Consider the following 16,346-nt stretch of genomic DNA (forward strand, 5'->3'; position numbering starts at 1 on the left):
GGGGACGGGTGGGGACAGAGAGGATCCTGGCGGGGACAGAGAGGATCCTGGCAGGGACGGGCGGGGATGGGTGGGATTTCTGTCCCCGTGCAACTCTCTACTTTTTACCTTCTGTTCCCGTTTGTCATGGTTTAAATGTCTCTGAATGTTTTATCATTTTAAGCCTCTATTTTAGACAATGTATGTTTTTATGATTTTGTGCACTGCCTATAAGTCTGATTAGGCAGTATAAGAAATTTTAAATAAACTTGAATAATGGTGGCTTGGAAACAGAATTATATATCTATGAATTAAATGAGTCAAATATCTTTTTTGAAATATGAGGAAATAAGATGGTGTGGAGAGGAAAGGAAATCCAAATATAACTGTCAGGGCAGGTCAAGTTGAATAACTTATTTTAAAAAGTGCAAATGGCTTGAAAGGTGCTGAAGGAATCAAGGTCATGTTCTAACCCAGTGTCTCGCAAACGTTCTGGCCGGCAGCACACTAAATTCAGTGCCCCGGCAGAAAGGCATCCGGAAGTGCGGGGACAATGACACGATGATGTCACGCGCATGCACTATGAGCGGAGGCACATCTGGCCATAACCCTCCGGTGGAGGGATCCAGGAGATGTGTGGAGAGGAAAAGAGAAGCTGGCCAGGAAGAGAGTCATCTGCGCCGGCTGACTTCCTACAGGATGTGCCTCTCGCTGCAAGAGGCACGTCCTATACGCAGGCAGCCGATATGGACGACTCTCCTCCTCACCAGTGTGTCGCAGCACACCAGAAATCTCAGGAGGCACACAGTTTGCGATACACTGTTCTAACTACATAACTCCTGCGTGCAGGGGAGCCCCTTGTAGCCATTCCTCTCTCCTCTAAGGTGGACCCTACATGCTTTGGGGGGGAAGTTCTTTTTGACAGTTTGCTTGGAGCCATGGGCAGTCTGATCAATGGGACAATAGGGCAATGTCTGATGGCCCAGTGACGTAGTAAAAGGGGGGCAGTCCGCCCTGGGCACCATATTGGTGGGGGCGCTGGCACCCCTCCTCCTCCCATTCCTCCCCTCCACGTGTGCACCCCCTTCCCCTTACCTCTAGTTGAAGTTGTTGCTAGTGGCGATCAACAGCGTGCTCTTCGCGACCCCGTCGGCTCTCCCGGTAATGTCACTTCCAGGTGCCGCGCATATGACATCAGAGGGATAGCTGACGGGGTTGCGAGGAGCACCTTGTTGACCGTCGCAAGCAACAACTTAAACTAGAGGTACCGAGGGGGTGGGGCACATACGGCAAGTGGGGAACAGGCAGGGAGGGGCACACGTGGCAGGTGGGATCAGGGAAGAAGCAGGAGGGGACGCCACCGTCCCAGGTGCCTTTCACCCTCGCTATGCCACTGAGAAGGCCCATAGGAATAGGAGACCTACTCCTAGTTGCCATCTAATTTAATCACTTTTAATATCTAGGGGCCCATGACCCTGATCACTGTCCAGTGGCGTACTAAGGGGGGGGGCAGACTGCCCCGGGCGCCGTCTTGGTGGATGTGCCAGCACCCCATACCATGCTCACACCCTCCTTTCCCCCCATACCTCTTTAAATCTTCACCCAAATATACTAGTATCTGGGATTATCTATATCTAATTAATAGCTTCAAATGATTTAATTCATACAAATACACACAAAAAAGCTATTATCACTTCAATTAGTTCAAATCCAATATTGAAATATTTATTATTGTTATAATAAATAATGTGCAAATACTTTATCGTATACTAAAAACTTACTAACACATACTACTAGGCCACCCCCACAAATATAACCCAACAGTCATTCTAGATATCGAGTGTCCAGTTGCAATTGTCATCAGTTTTACCCAATCATATATCTGGTCGGGTTTAATTTTTCTTGACTGAATCACAAGTTCCAACTCACGAATGACCTCTTCTCGGTCACCAAATTATTATTCTTCAGTTCAAAATCCAATCCTTTAGCCGTCAAAAATTATATGCAGCTTAGCCCGACTCAAGACTATGTGACAGAAGGCTGTGTTTCGCTACACAGGCGTCTTCAGGAGCTGAAGCCAAATGAGATTTCCCAAACCGTCTAAACACGCATAAATAAAATTTTTAACCTTCATTCTTTCCATAAATACGTAACAACATTAAATCTAATTGTTATTATACCATATCATAGATATTCACAAACTATTGACAGCAGCACAAAAGGATTAATCAGCATTCATGATACACCCGTTCACTTCTCAAAACCAGGAGGCAGACAAAGGAGTGTTCCCATCTTCTTCTCCTACCCATAACCCCTTTCAATTTGATAACACCTGAAATCATGTCGACCCAATCATCAGCTTCCTGTTAAAAGCAGATTCCATCCCACTTCTTTATTTAAACCTACCAGCTCCATTGTATTTCACTGATAAATTAGCCTTTGCTCCTTTCTTAATACTACCTCTGATATATCCCCATCTCTTCTCAATTGAATATGTATTAAAACTACAAATTTGAATTCTTCTCTCTCATTGTTATGCTCCACCCAGTGACCAACCAGAGGAGCTTCTAATTTACTTAGGGTTTCCTTTTACAAAGGCGCGTTAGCGGGTTTAACGCGCGTGACTTTTCATCACGTGCTAGCCGGAAAACTACCGCCTGCTCAAAAGGAAGTAGTAGCGGCTAGCACGGCTGGCGGTTTAGCGTGCGCTATTACGTGTGTTAAACCGCTAACGCGCCTTCGTTAAAGGAGCCCTTAATCTTAAATTGGTCAAATGCTGAGCCATCCGATGCTTTATTTTTCTTTTAGTTTGCCCTATGTACCATTTGCCACAAGGGCATGTTATACCATAAATCACTTGAGCTGTGTCACAGGTAGTATATGATCTTAATTTGAACTGTTTGCCGTTATTAGAATTAATAACAGTAGTTGTTTCCCAAGAGTATTTACAGTATACACATTAAGTACAGCTAAAATGACCCATTTGACTCAGTATTCTGGGCGGCAGATCGATCCGGGGACAGCAGTTTCCGGAGGTTTCTGCCGCGCGTGAAAGCAAAACGAGGGCCATCCCTCAAATTTCGGTGTAAATTCAAAATATACCAATGTCTGCGAATAGCTTGCATAATTTGCAGAGCTTGATAAGAATGAGGAAGTATACATGTTAACCTATCAGCCTCACCCTGACGTTTAGGATGTTCTAAAAGCCATTGTCGATTAGTATTCTTGGCGCACTTAAGTGCCCGGCGTGCTACTCTTTCAGAATAACCCCTTTGTTTAAAATGCCCCCTCATTTGCTCTGCATGCCATATAAACTCATCCTGTTGCTCACATAAATGTCGCAGTCTTAAAAATTGACCTACCGGTATATTATCCCTCATATTTTTCAGATGATAACTTCCATAATGTAGTACTGTATTACGATCTGTTTTCTTCCTATAAATAATGTTTATTAAACAGGCTATTAATGTTACTAATTTGAATATTCAAAAAGTTAATTGATGATTGTGACATTATAGACCGGAAAGATATGTTTTGATCACACCGTTCCAAGTAAGCCAAAAATTGGTCTAACTCTTCTTGCTCTCCAGACCATATGAACAGCACATCATCAATAAATTGCTTCCAAATTACTATATGCTTGCTGTATTGAGATCCCTGAATAAAGTGTTGTTCATAACGTGCCATATATAAAGACGCTATAGAGCAGTGGTCTCAAATTCAAACCCTTTGCAGGGCCACATTTTGGATTTGGAGGGCCGCAGAAAAAATTGTTAGTCTTATTAAAGAAATTACAATTTTGCATGAGGTAAAACTCTTTAGAGTTTACAAATCTCCCCCCCCCCCCCTCAAAGGCCTGAATATTCCCCCCTTCTTTGCTGCGTACTCCAGCTTAGTTTCAGCTAATTACCACAGCCTGCAGAGAGCCTGCTAGTGCTGTAGCGTTCCATCGGCCTCCGCAGCATGTTCCCTCTGCCACGGTCCCGCCCCTCCTCTGATATCAGGGGCAGGATCGCAGCAGAGGGAACATGCTGCTGAGGACGTCGGCAGCCTGCAAGGATCACTACAGCATCGGCAATCCTCTCTGCAGGCTGTAGTAATTATCGGAAGATAATAGCGGGGAAGCCGGAGGATGCTGCACAGAGCGGGCAGCACTAGTACAGACCGCGGACCACAAAATAGTACCTGGTGGGCCGCGAGTTTGAAACCACTGCTATAGAGGGTGCTACAGTCGCCCCCATGGTGACTCCCTTTACTTGTAAATAAAAATGCTCCTGAAACACAAAATAATTACTTTTTATTATCATATTACAAATGTCTCCTAAAAAACCTTTAAGTTGTTCAGATATATCCAAATGGGGCATTAAATATCTAATTAATTCAACCGCTTGATCCTTTAGGATGTTTGTATATAATGCTTTTACATCAAGTGTAACTAGTTTCACCGGACCAGTGATTGTTATCCCATGCAATATTTTAATTAAATGCGTGGAATCCTGTATGAATGAGGGAATCTGCTGAACCAATTCCCGAAGATGAAAGTCTAAAAATTGCAACAAGGGTTGAACAATGATCCTTTGCTCGACACAATTGGTCGGCCAGGAGGATGACTTAAAGATTTATGTATTTCTGGAGTAAAATAAATAAACGGGATTTTAGGATCTTTCACCAAAAGATACTGATACTTGAATGAAATAACCCCTTTATCTTTAGCGTGAGCAACGTCTCCGGCCTACTGCTGGCACCAGCCTGACTCCTCTCTGAAATCAGTTCCTGGTTGCAGGACCAGGAAGTGATGTCAGATGGAAAGCCAATGCTGGTGCAAGCAGCAGGCTGGAGAAGCTGCTTGTGCTGGCGAAGATTTAAAGAGGTACGGGGGGAGGGTGTAAGCATTTCTCCCTCTCTCTTCTTCACTTTTCCCCTGCAGGAAGTGAGGGAGAGACGCCAGATTGGGAATCTGGATTTTGGCATCCTTTATCACCAGCAAGGGTGCTGGATACTTGAGATAATAGGGGGAGCTACTGGATCATGGCTGGGAGGGAGGGGAGTGCTATGCAAAAGCTGACTCGGGGTGCCAAGTTCCTAGGGCTAGCCCTGCTTGGAATCCTTTATTTGACTTTCAGCCACTGAAAGTAGGCATAACCATTGATGCTATTGTGTCAATCCTCTTTCTGAAAAGCAAGACAGAGCGAAAAATCATTTAAGACCTAAAGCAGGTGTCTCAAAGTCCTTGAGGGCCACAATCCAGTCGGGTTTTCAGGATTTCCTCAATGAATATGCATGAGCTCTATGTGCATGCACTGCTTTCAATGCATATTCAGTGGGGAATTCCAGAAAACCCGACTGGATTGCGGCCCTCAAGGAGGGACTTTGAGACTGGTTAAAAGATCACCTCTGGAAGCAATGCAGTAGTTTGGAACTCTATTGTACACGCGGCTAACAGGTCAAGCAGCACGTGTACAGTAACTTCGCCCCTCCCACTCCCTACCTGCGAGTCTCGCTCGCTTGCTCACGGGCGGCAATCACGTGACCCCCCTCCCGCAGCCTGCCGCAAGCTGTTTCAAGTCTCCCGCCCTGGAGACGCGGAGGAGCCGGGGCGGCTTGCATGCGTCTAGCTCCGCCCCTCGAGAAGCACGCAGCAGCTCAGGGGTGGGGGAGGAGCAACAGCGGCGCAGTCTCCGCCCCCTCTCTCTCTCTCTCTTTTTTTTTTTTTTTTTTGTAAATTCTCCTACCTGTATGTATCCGTGAATTTAAGAAAAATTCATAGATAAATGAATAATAGGAACTCGGGAAACTCGTTACCTCTCTGCCTCCCCCACCTGTCCAGAGCCACGTTGAGGCGGCCGGATCCTAGAGAAGGGCAGCGGCCGCTTTCATTTATTCCCCCCCCCACCCCGAAACTTTCAGCCTCTCGTGCAGCAGAAGCGCCTCTTCGTTATTTCGTTTTCTTGCTTGTATTTAAATTTATTGCAGGAGATAGGTGGGAGTGGAAGTGGAGAAGATGGATCAGTGCCTCTAGTCCCTTGCGTTGAGCTCGCTACACCACCCTCCCCCCCCCCCCCCCGGTGAAGATCTCGATTTGGCTAGGATCGACCCCCCCCCCCTCCCCGTTTATTTGTCTTTATTCGAGGAGGAGCTGCAGAAGTTGAGGGTTTTTTTTTATTCCTTTCTCAGCATAAGATTACCGACTGGAGAATCGTGGCATCTTCCTGGTCCCGGTCTGGGGGAGGAGGAAGAGGAGGGCAGCAGGTAAAATGTTTATTTCAGGAGTTTTGAGTATGGCTTTCTCTTTAATTTAATTTTTATACTGGTAGACACTCTTGTAAACTGTTTTTTTAATTAATAATAATTAGTCGTCATCCCGTCGATTTCTTTTTTTATTCACAGCAAGCGATGATGCTTTGGGAGTAGTGTGTGTGACTATGCTTCTGTGTGTATATAGTATTGTGTTATTTGGTTTTGATTGTGAGTTTTGCATTGTGATCCTCTTATGTTTGCAAAAAAAAAAAAAAAAAAAAGGGAGGCGGAATAAAATGATGTGAAATTACTTTTCACTATAAGTTTGGTTTTGAATTAACTCTCCCCCCCCCCATCTCATACCATGTGTGGCGTCATATGGCAGACAGTTAAACTGCCTTTAATCTTCTTCCCCCTTCTTGAAATGTTCCAAAGCATCCAAGGGGGGCAAAAAAGTGTGCTCGGAGAGGGCAGGAAGTGCCTGGCAGAGCTTCTCTTGCAACTTAAAAAAAAGTAGTTGACCGTCCCGTGCTTTGGGAGGGGGGGGGTAGACTGCGATTCCCCTTCCCCCTTTCGAGAGAGAGACACACGAGATGTCCGTAACACACACCTACGGATGCGGCCGGTGATTTGGAAGAAGGAGACATGGAGCTGGGTGGGAGGGGCAGGCTGGATTCTTTGGGTTTTGGGGCTGCACCAAATTGCAGTGCGAATAGCAACAGGAAGCCGCTGCCTCTGATGAGCGAGATCTCTCTCTCTCTCTCCACCGCTGATCGTTTCGTGGCTCGAAGGAGCCGCAACTGAAATTCCTTTTGGAAGCCGAATTCTTCAGCCTTGGAACATGTTTGCGTTTGAATAAACCCTCCCCTCGCCTTTCGGGAAGTTGCTGCTCCGAAACGACAGCTGCCAACGTTATTGATTTGGGGAAGTATTTTTTTTTTTGAGGGGGGGGGGCTAGCCTGAGACATCGGCAGGTTTTTTTGTATTTTATTTATTTATTTTATTATTATTTTTATTTTTTTTTTTGGGGGGGGGGGAATGACCTTGGGAACTAAACAGAATTGGTTCTTCTCCAGCTCAAGAATACGTTATATTGGGTCTTGAAAATAGGAACTAAAAGTAAGTGCAGTGGATTGAAATTCTGTAAAGGAAAGAGGAAGTTTCAGTGGGGAGTTGTGCGGGGGGGGGGGGGAAGAGATAAGGTTATAATAACGTACTTTTAATGCTGTTCCAGGAAAGAAGGGGGTGGTCTCATAAACATGGGCTTGACGACCTAGTAGGAAACTCCAAACTAAAAGCAAAGGTACAAGTGGAATAATAGCAAGCATTGACTTGCTGACTAATGGTTTTGTGCTGTTGCTTGATGGGGGTTGGTTTTCTATCTGTAAAGGTATCAAAGCACAGTGACATGACAATAGCTTGCAACTGCTCTCACGCCATGTTTTTATTACCCTCCTAAGCTTCTCCTGTATTCGCTTGGTTTTAGTTGTATATATTTCAATGATATTTGTTCCATTATCCAAACGTGAAAATAACCCTAGACTTTTCAAAAGTACTTTCCTTTGTGTGGGAGTGAGGCGGGTATGTATATGGAGGGGGGGGGGGAGGGGGAAGAATAGGTAAGTGTACTTAAAGTTAATCTTTTCTAGATTATGGTGTGATAAGAACTATATATATGATGTCACTATATTTTATAATAAAACTAACTACAAACTTATTAAGCATAACTAACAAAACGTGTGGGTTTTATTTTCCCCTGTTAACTTTTTACCCATAAATTTAAAAGTTTGATCAACTTATTTTAAAAGTTCATCTTAAAGCTTGGGTTTTGGTCCTGAATCATTAGTTAACTTTCCAAAGATGAAATAATTTCCACTCTGCATTTTAATACGGTGGCTACAAGCGTGGCTGTTCAGTGTGCTATTGCTTTGGTTAGCTTTTGGACAGGGGAAACTATTGACTATATTGCACTGAGAGTCTGATTTCATTTTCCTAGATAAAGGTGGATAGTTAAAAGATCTTGCTGAATCAGCAGTACTAAACAGCAGATCTTATTTAGTTTAGGTTGATTCAATTATGCCTCGAGTTGGCTGAAGGACTGGACATGAGATTAAACACAACAAAAGAGGCAGGGGTGACAAAAGCTGCCCTCCAGTGCTGCAACAAGGCCTTACCTCTGTTTTTTTGAATCATTAGGTTTAAGCTGTGTAAACATATCTGCTTAAGGATTTGGGAATGTTCTTAGAATTACGTAGTATGAATTATCTAGATAAAAAAAAATAATAATAGAATTCTTTTTCTTAGTGTTAAATAGGTTATCACTGGTTTGCACTGGTTTAGCTACTGTGTTTTAAGAACTTTAAGGTGTGTTCTCTTTAATATCCTAGATCACTATGCTTGTGTAGAATTTTTCCTTCTCACTTGTGTTTGGTGTTTTTTTGTTTTAGTTTGGTTTTTTTGGGGGGGTATTGACTCGCAAGTATAAATCTTATTTATTTTCTGAGGCCTTGTAAACTTATGTACCTAACTCAGGGGCCCTGTTACTAAAGCTGTGGGAAAAGTGCCCTAACGCACACTTACCACTGATCTTATTCACTTATTCAGTCACTTTAGCTGTGGCCAGAAAGAGGCCAATTTTCCTATTTCTGTAATTAATGACCATGTGCTAATTGCGCAATTTAGTGCGCAGTCATTAAAATAAATAAATTACCACGCGAGCCCTTACCGCCACCCATTTGGTTGGCGGTAAGGGCTCCTGTGCTAACTGCATGCTAATCGGTTAGTGCGCGGCAGTGCCCCCACGTGATGATTAGCACCATCATGCCCTAACACACCCCTTCCCAGAAAATTAAAAACATTTTTAGCGCACCGGTGTGCATGCGCAAAATGGCCATTTTTCCATGGGATGCCAATGCATATCCCCCAATAAGTCTTTTTAATGTGCAGCACTTAATGGCAGTTTAGTGAAAGGACCTCTCAATTTATTAGGAAAATCGCATCCAAATTAGAGGTCCTTTTCCTAAGCTGAAGAAAAAAGTTGCCTTAACACTTGTTCTTACATAGGTTTTTCCTATACACTGAGAGGAGGGGGAAGAACAGCAAGTCCTTGTACTATACAGGTGAAGCAAAATAAGCCCTTTAGGTAGAACTAAAGGTGAAGAAAAATGGAAGAATTACCCTGCCTCCAACCCCTGTTATAATAGACCATTGAAATTTTCTTTTTGGGGGTTGGAGGCAGGGTAATTCTTTCTTTTTTCTTCACCTTTAGTTCTACCTAAAGGGCTTATTTTGCTTCACCTGTATAGTACAAGGACTTGCTGTTCTTCCCCCTCCTCTCAACACTAAAGTCACTTTTGCTGTAGCTATAAAAATGGTCATGTGACCATTTTTAAAATAAATGGTATGTGCTCCTACCATCACCCGTTTTGTAGGTGGGTGAGAGCTTGCGTGCTATTCCTGCTAACCTGTCAGTGTGCGGTAATATGGCTGTGCTAACTGATTGATACAGGAACATCCACTCTCTACCCCAGACATGACCCCTTCAAAGGAAAACATTTTTTTAAAGCACAGTTAGCGTGGACACATTTGGCACTTATCTCGGAATACCTGAGCGCATCCCACAATACATCATTTTAAGCTGTGTTAAAGCACACATTAATGCCTAAGACAGCTTAGTAAAAGGCCTCTTAGTTTGTTATAAAAATTTATAATTGAGGATTGGTTCCTGGAACAAGAATTTTGATTTGCAAGTCCACTGAATTCAGATTTTCTTGCTCACTTAAGGGCCCAAGAGGCTGTACAGTAACATAGTAAATGACGGCAGATAAGACCCGAATGGTCCATCCAGTCTGCCCGACTATACATTCTCCATAAATTATTTAAATAGTTCCTTTTCTTAGATATTTCTGGGCCAGAAACCAGTAGTTCGTAATTATTGCACAGTAAATGGCATGTTTAAGTGCTTTTTCCGTTGGGGGTTGCGTTGTGTTGGAAATGGGCATGCAAGGCATTTTTTAGTTAGCACAATAAAAATGCTGGATGTTAACTGGCACTTTTAGTTAGCATGGGACCACTTATTGCCCCTTAGATAGGTGCTAAGGTCCCGATTCTATAAAAGGCGTCTACAGTTAGAAACATAGAAAGATGACGGCAGAAAAGGGCTATAGCCCATCGAGTCTGCCCACTCTAATGACCCCACCCCATTAAGTCTGAGTGCTAGTGACCTAGTTCCTTAACACGACCCTTGTAGGGATCCCACATGGTTGTCCCATTTATTCTTAAAGTCAAGCACGCTGGTGGCCTTTATCACCTGCACTGGAAGCTTGTTCCAGTGATCTACTACCCTTTCTGTGAAGAAATACCTCCTGGTGTCACCATTAAATTTCCCTCCTCTGAGTTTGAGCGGGTGCCCCCTTGTGACTGAGGGTCCTTTGAGAAAGAAGATGTCGTCTTCTACCTCGACACGTCCTGTGATGTATTTAAATGTCTCAATCATGTCCCCCCTTTCCCTGCGTTCCTCTAGAGTGTAGAGCTGCAATTTGTCTTTCTTCGTACGAGAGACCCTTGAGCCTGGAGATCATCCTAGTGGCCATCCGCTGAACCGACTCAACTCTAAGCACGTCTTTACGGTAATGTGGCCTCCAGAATTGCACACAGTATTCCAGATGAGGTCTCATCATGGTTCTGTACAGTGGCATTATGACTTCAGGTTTACGGCTAGGTGCCTAGATCGTAATTTTAAAAAACCCAAAAAACCAAACCCTAAATTAATTTGCCAGTATGTGCCTAACTTGATAGGTGCTAATAACTTTGGTGTAGGTGTCTCCACCAAAGTGTCTAGTGGCAAGTAGGCTAAGTTAGGGGCAGAGTTTGAGTGTGGATTGACCTTAAGCGCACTCCTTTAGGCCAAGAAAGCCTTGACCTAAACGGAGTGTTCCTAAGCATTTTGAACACCTACTATATGTTTATTAAAGTTTTAACCGCGCTTCGGTTTGCCAACCGTACGGTATCCAAAATATACAAACCAGAAAAAGAAAAGACCGCTGCAAAAAAAATAGGAAAGCAAAAGAAGAACAGTAAAGAAAGAACAAAAGAATGCTTAGGTGCTGCTTGGCGTGATTCTCTAAACAGCGCCTAGTGATTGATTGTCAACTGAACGGAGCTAAGAGTTAAGTTCTGGTCCGACATCCAAGCACAGCGCCTGGAATGGCCTCAGTAGCCGCCACGTTAAATTTGCAGCAACACGTCCTGCATTAAGCTGCAATATCTTCAGCTTTAAAAGTGTTCTCCTCCAGTTTGTACCTGCAGTAAAATTCTTATTGGGTAGGCCTCAAGGTTGGGTTTTTTTTCCTCCACATCTACAACAAGCTTTCAGAGGGAGAAAGCTAGATGGGGTTAGTGGGCTTCCACACACATCCATGGTCTGAATATTGCCTGGCTCATTAACAATAGAAAATCTCCAATTTTAAAGACCTCTTTCTTTTATTTTTAGTTGTCAAGTATCCCACAATAAAGCCACTTTTAGCATTTCTTTAGCAAATAGTTATAGTTGTTTATAAAAATGAAACAGTATATTAGTTCACCTAGAAACATGATGGCAGATAAAGGCCAAATGGTCTGCCCATCCGCAGTAACCATTATCTCGTCCTCTTTCTAAGAGATTCCACTTGCCTATCCCAGGCTTTCTTGAAATCAGACACAGTCTCTGTCTCCACCACCTCTACCAGGAGACTGTTCCATGCATCTTGCCCTTTTTGTAAAAAATATTTCCTTGAATTTTTCCTGAGTTTATCACTTCTTATCACTTCATCCTATGCCCTCTCATTCCAGAGCTTCCTTTCAAATGAAAGAGGCTCGACTCATGCACATTTACGCCACATAGGTATTTAAACATTTCTCAAGAATCCAAGTCGCAATAACAAAATAAAAATACAATCAGCAAAAAATTGTTATTAGTCTAGTGGTGGAGATACCCCATGAAAGTGCATTTATAATAGGTGGAGAAAAAGCCTCAACTTATCAACAATATACGGACGGCAACCCAATGAGTTCTTAAGCCAGTCCTGCTCTGTATCATAGGCAAGAGAACTCCACACATTTCAAAATGTAACTTTTCCAAACGGGACCAAAGCCACCACTGCACAGGGAGCCAGAAAAAATAACAAAACAGTTCACTTATCTTCTGCCGATGGCAACAACAGCAGCAAGTAGATCTTCCTGCTATAGCACTTCTCACGCTGACAAAAGACAAGGAACTGGATGTCGCCAACAAGGCTCTTGTTTCGACGAACAACGGCTGTATCGGGGCAATCACCTTCTCTCCTGCTTCGTCCACACATGGCTTTAAACATCTCTATCATATCTCCCCCTCCCGCCTTTCCTCCAAAGTATACACATTGAGATCTTTAAGTCTGCCCCTATACACCTTATGACGAAGACCACACACCATTTTAGTAGCCTTTCTCTAGACCAGGGGTGTCTAACCTGCGGCCCAAGGGCCGCATGCAGCCCCGGTCGAGGGTGATGCAGTGTTTTCCTCTGCTGCCCCCGGGTGTTTACCGTCTTGCCGGCTCCCTCCTCTGTCTTGCTGTAGGGTTTGCGCGTTTGTGTGGCCCCAGAAACATTTTTTTGGGCCAATGCGGGCCAGGGAAGCCAAAAGGTTAGACACCCCTGCTCTAGACCGACTCCAGGGGCATCAATACCTCCTTTTTCCACCTTGTCTTGAAGTAACTGTACAAGGTGGCACAAACTTTATTGTTTTAAGAAAGCAATTATTGTATTTTACATTTCCTCTGGCAACATTATGTTTCTTCTCTTCCCCTTTTTTTTCATCACAATTATACGGCTGCTTATATTAGGTGCATTGTAACAAATGCACAAAAGGGGCTGAATTTACATTTTTCTCCAGTTCAGTTCTTTTAAGGGCCCTTTGACTAAGATGTATCAGGCATAAATGCACACACAACGCAAGACATGTTAAAATAATATACTAGTCCTTTTACTAAGGTGCAGTTGCTGATTTAGCGCACGCTAAAATTAGCGTGCACTAAACACTAATGCACACCAATACGTCCATAGGATATAATGCACGCATTAGCGTTTAGCGCGCACGCCTTAGTAAAAGGACCCCAAAGTTTTACCATTTTAAGTGCACATTATTATTTTTTAATTGTTTTTTGGAAGGGGCATGTTGGTGGGGGGGAACAAAGAATAAGAGTGGATAAGGTAATTAACTAGCGCACGGCCTGGTTAGTATGTCCATATCACGGGAGCCCTTAGAGTTTCATAAATAGGAAATGGTAAGTGTTTCCGTGTTTATATATATTTTAATGGCCATGCAAACGCTAACAGTGCAAGGCAAGAAATGCAACAAATAGGAAAAAAAACCCACCCTTTTTGATGGCTATACTAGAAATGAGCTTAGCACATAGAAAAGGCCCTTTTTCGGTACAATATTATCTGAGCTTAGTAAAAAGGCAAAAAACAAAAGGAATTGACTCCAAAATATCCACAAAGAGGAAAATCCAGAGAAAACAAAAAAAACTCTGTGGAGTGACGATGTTCCTAAATGGACTTTATTTGAAAGTGTCAAAGTTCCAAAGGTACACTGAAATCATCCACATAAAATAATTTCATCCACATAAAAATAAATCATCCACATAAGAGCCTTAAAGGACCTAGTCCGCTAGGGATACAGGACCCAACACGGTCCGCGTTTCGACAAAAAGTCTTCTTCAGGGATCCCTGGGGGGTCCTATAAAGGTGAGTACATGGGAAACAATTGTGTGGTGAACACTGCTTGCACACAGTTGTTTCCCACATACTCACCTTTATAGGGACCCCTGAAGAAGACTTTTTGTCCAAACGCGGACCGTGTTGGGTCCTGTGTCCCTAGTGGACTAGGACCTTTAAGGCTCTTATGTGGATGATTTATTTTTATGTAGATGGAATTATTTTATGTGGATGATTTCAATGTACCTTTGGAACTTTGACCCTTTCAAATAAAGTCCATTTAGGAACATCGTCACTCCTTAGTAAAAAGGCCCCTTAGTGTCTTATAAACATTAATATGTAAGAATTAATAGTATTTGTTGGCATATTTAACAATACGAAGTGTGCACAACTTATGACCATTATCGTGTTGGGAATGTTTGGTTTTTTTTGTCTTAAATCTTACTACTACTTTATGCTTCATGACTAGTTTTACATATATTGCTACTACTATTATTTCTATAGTGCTACCAGACGTAAGTGCTGTACGGAGTCACAAAAAGGAGATAGTCTCTACTTGAAATAACTTACAATCTAAACAGACAGGACAGACAAACAGGGTGTCACGGATATAGTTAAGGGGAACGGTTAATCTGGCTGGGTTGGTGGCCAGTAGGGTTATGGATTGAAGGCTATGTCAAAAAGGTGGGTTTTCAGTCTGCTTTTCAACAAGGAAAGCAAGGAGCATGGCGAACAAACTTGGGTAATTTATTCCAGGCATAGGGGGCAGCTAGATAAAAGGAACGAAGTCTGGAACTGGCAGTGGAGGAGAAGGGTACAGCTAAGAGCAGATTATCTAAGGAACGGCGTTCTCTGGTAGGTGTATAAGGAGAGAGGAGAGATATTGAGGGCAATTGTATGCGAAGGCAGATAGGGAGCCAATGAAGTGATTTAAGGAGAGGATGACATGAGTGTGTATCTGGATACATTAGCAGCAAGCTAAAGATTTTTGGTAGTAGCCAGCCTCAAACTTTTCTATCCTTCCTGTTGGCTTTCACACACACTGTCTAGTGTTTTGCTCTGCCGTTTTGACGTTTTTCACGGCTAAATATTTTTTTTTTTTTAAATTTGTGCTGCATAACATTTTACAAAATTTGCATATTATTCATTGCATAACCATCGAGTGTAATAAAGGCAAGTGGTTGACTCTTGAAAAAGTCTCTTAGGTGCCGAAACACTTGCCATGTTGAGTCCAGACCCAATAAAGATTCCATTTGATGATATATTAGAACACTAGTGTTTAAGCCCGTTAGATTAACGGGTGCTAGATGACCGCCTCTCCTGCTTTTGAACCTGGGCAGGGGCAGAGGCAGAGCCGGGACGGGAGGGAGTGACAGTGGGAGAGCAATTTCAAAGCCTCGGCAACGGCGGCTCCTTGACCAATCCGCGCTTACAACGGCCCACACTCGCGGTCTGGCTGGCTCCCCCACCAAAGCCCTTCGCAGCGGCAGCCCTTCCTGCATCCGTCCCCGCGTCCCAAGCCTCTCCGAAGGCCAGCTCCCACGAAAATGGTACCCCTCTGTCCAAAGCTGCGGCGGCAGCCTCCCTCAAGACACATTTCAAATCTGACATATTGTAATCACAAAACAGAAAATAAAATTATTTTTCTTACCTTTTGTTGTCTGGTCATTATTCATACCATGTAGGGTTCCCAGGCTATGGTTGGCTTTTGATAACTCGCTTGCCAGGGCCCCTTCTTTCTTCTTCCCTCCCTCCATCCCTGCAGCTGAAGACAGGCACCTCCCCCCAGTGGTCTGAGACAGGAGGGAGCAGTTAGGAGAGGGTCTGAGTGCAAAGAGGGGCTCAACAGTGCACAACCACCTTTCCTTCCCTCCCTCCATCAGGTGCAGTGAATCCACCAATGTTAAAAGGAGCCGCGTCGAAATCGGAGGCCTGCCACTGCCGTAGCACGTTCCCCTCTGCCTTCGTCCCGCCCCTTCTCTGACATATGGGACCGCGGCAGAGGAAACGTGTTACGGTGGCGGCAGGGCTCCAATTTCAAAGCAGCTCCTTTTAGCGGAGCTGAACTGTACCTGATGGAGGAAGGGAAGGAACGGTGGGGCAAATTTCGGCAACGGCAGAAATTTTTTGGCGGGCCAAGCACCGTGAAACTTTTTTTCTTTAGGCAGCCCCAGGGGGGGGGGGAGTCGTCGATGTGCAGGCCGCTGTGAACAGGAGCGGCGGCAGGACCATGAGGCGGGAGTGAGCAGTTCGGCTTCCCCTATCTGGGGAAACCGGGGAAATCGCCGTGCCGAACTCAGCTGCGCGTCGGGAGTGAGTTGTTCGACTTCCCCTATCTGGGGAAACCGCCGTGCCGAACTCAGCTGCGCGTGGGGCCGTAGTAAGCGCGGGGCATGCTG

The 16,346-nt window shown here is 44.0% G+C and overlaps 1 protein-coding gene across 5 annotated transcripts in view; it reads left to right on the top strand.

The window, feature by feature from the left end:
* The first annotated feature begins 5,769 nt into the window (after positions 1–5,769).
* Positions 5,770–16,346, top strand: part of ZNF217 (zinc finger protein 217) — a 74,253-nt gene continuing 63,676 nt past the window's right edge. Inside the window, exon 1 of one of the 5 annotated variants that reach the window (XM_033914899.1) lies at positions 5,770–6,228. The gene's annotated coding sequence lies outside the window, so the exon portion shown is untranslated. Of the gene's footprint in view, positions 6,229–7,189; positions 7,336–7,399; positions 7,520–7,670; positions 7,798–16,346 lie in introns of those variants that run through there. The other 4 variants (XM_033914895.1, XM_033914896.1, XM_033914897.1 and 1 more) reach the window with 4 other exon arrangements.

This window comes from Geotrypetes seraphini, chromosome 11 (genome assembly GCF_902459505.1).
Source record: "Geotrypetes seraphini chromosome 11, aGeoSer1.1, whole genome shotgun sequence".
In the NCBI taxonomy this organism is placed as follows: domain Eukaryota; kingdom Metazoa; phylum Chordata; class Amphibia; order Gymnophiona; family Dermophiidae; genus Geotrypetes; species Geotrypetes seraphini.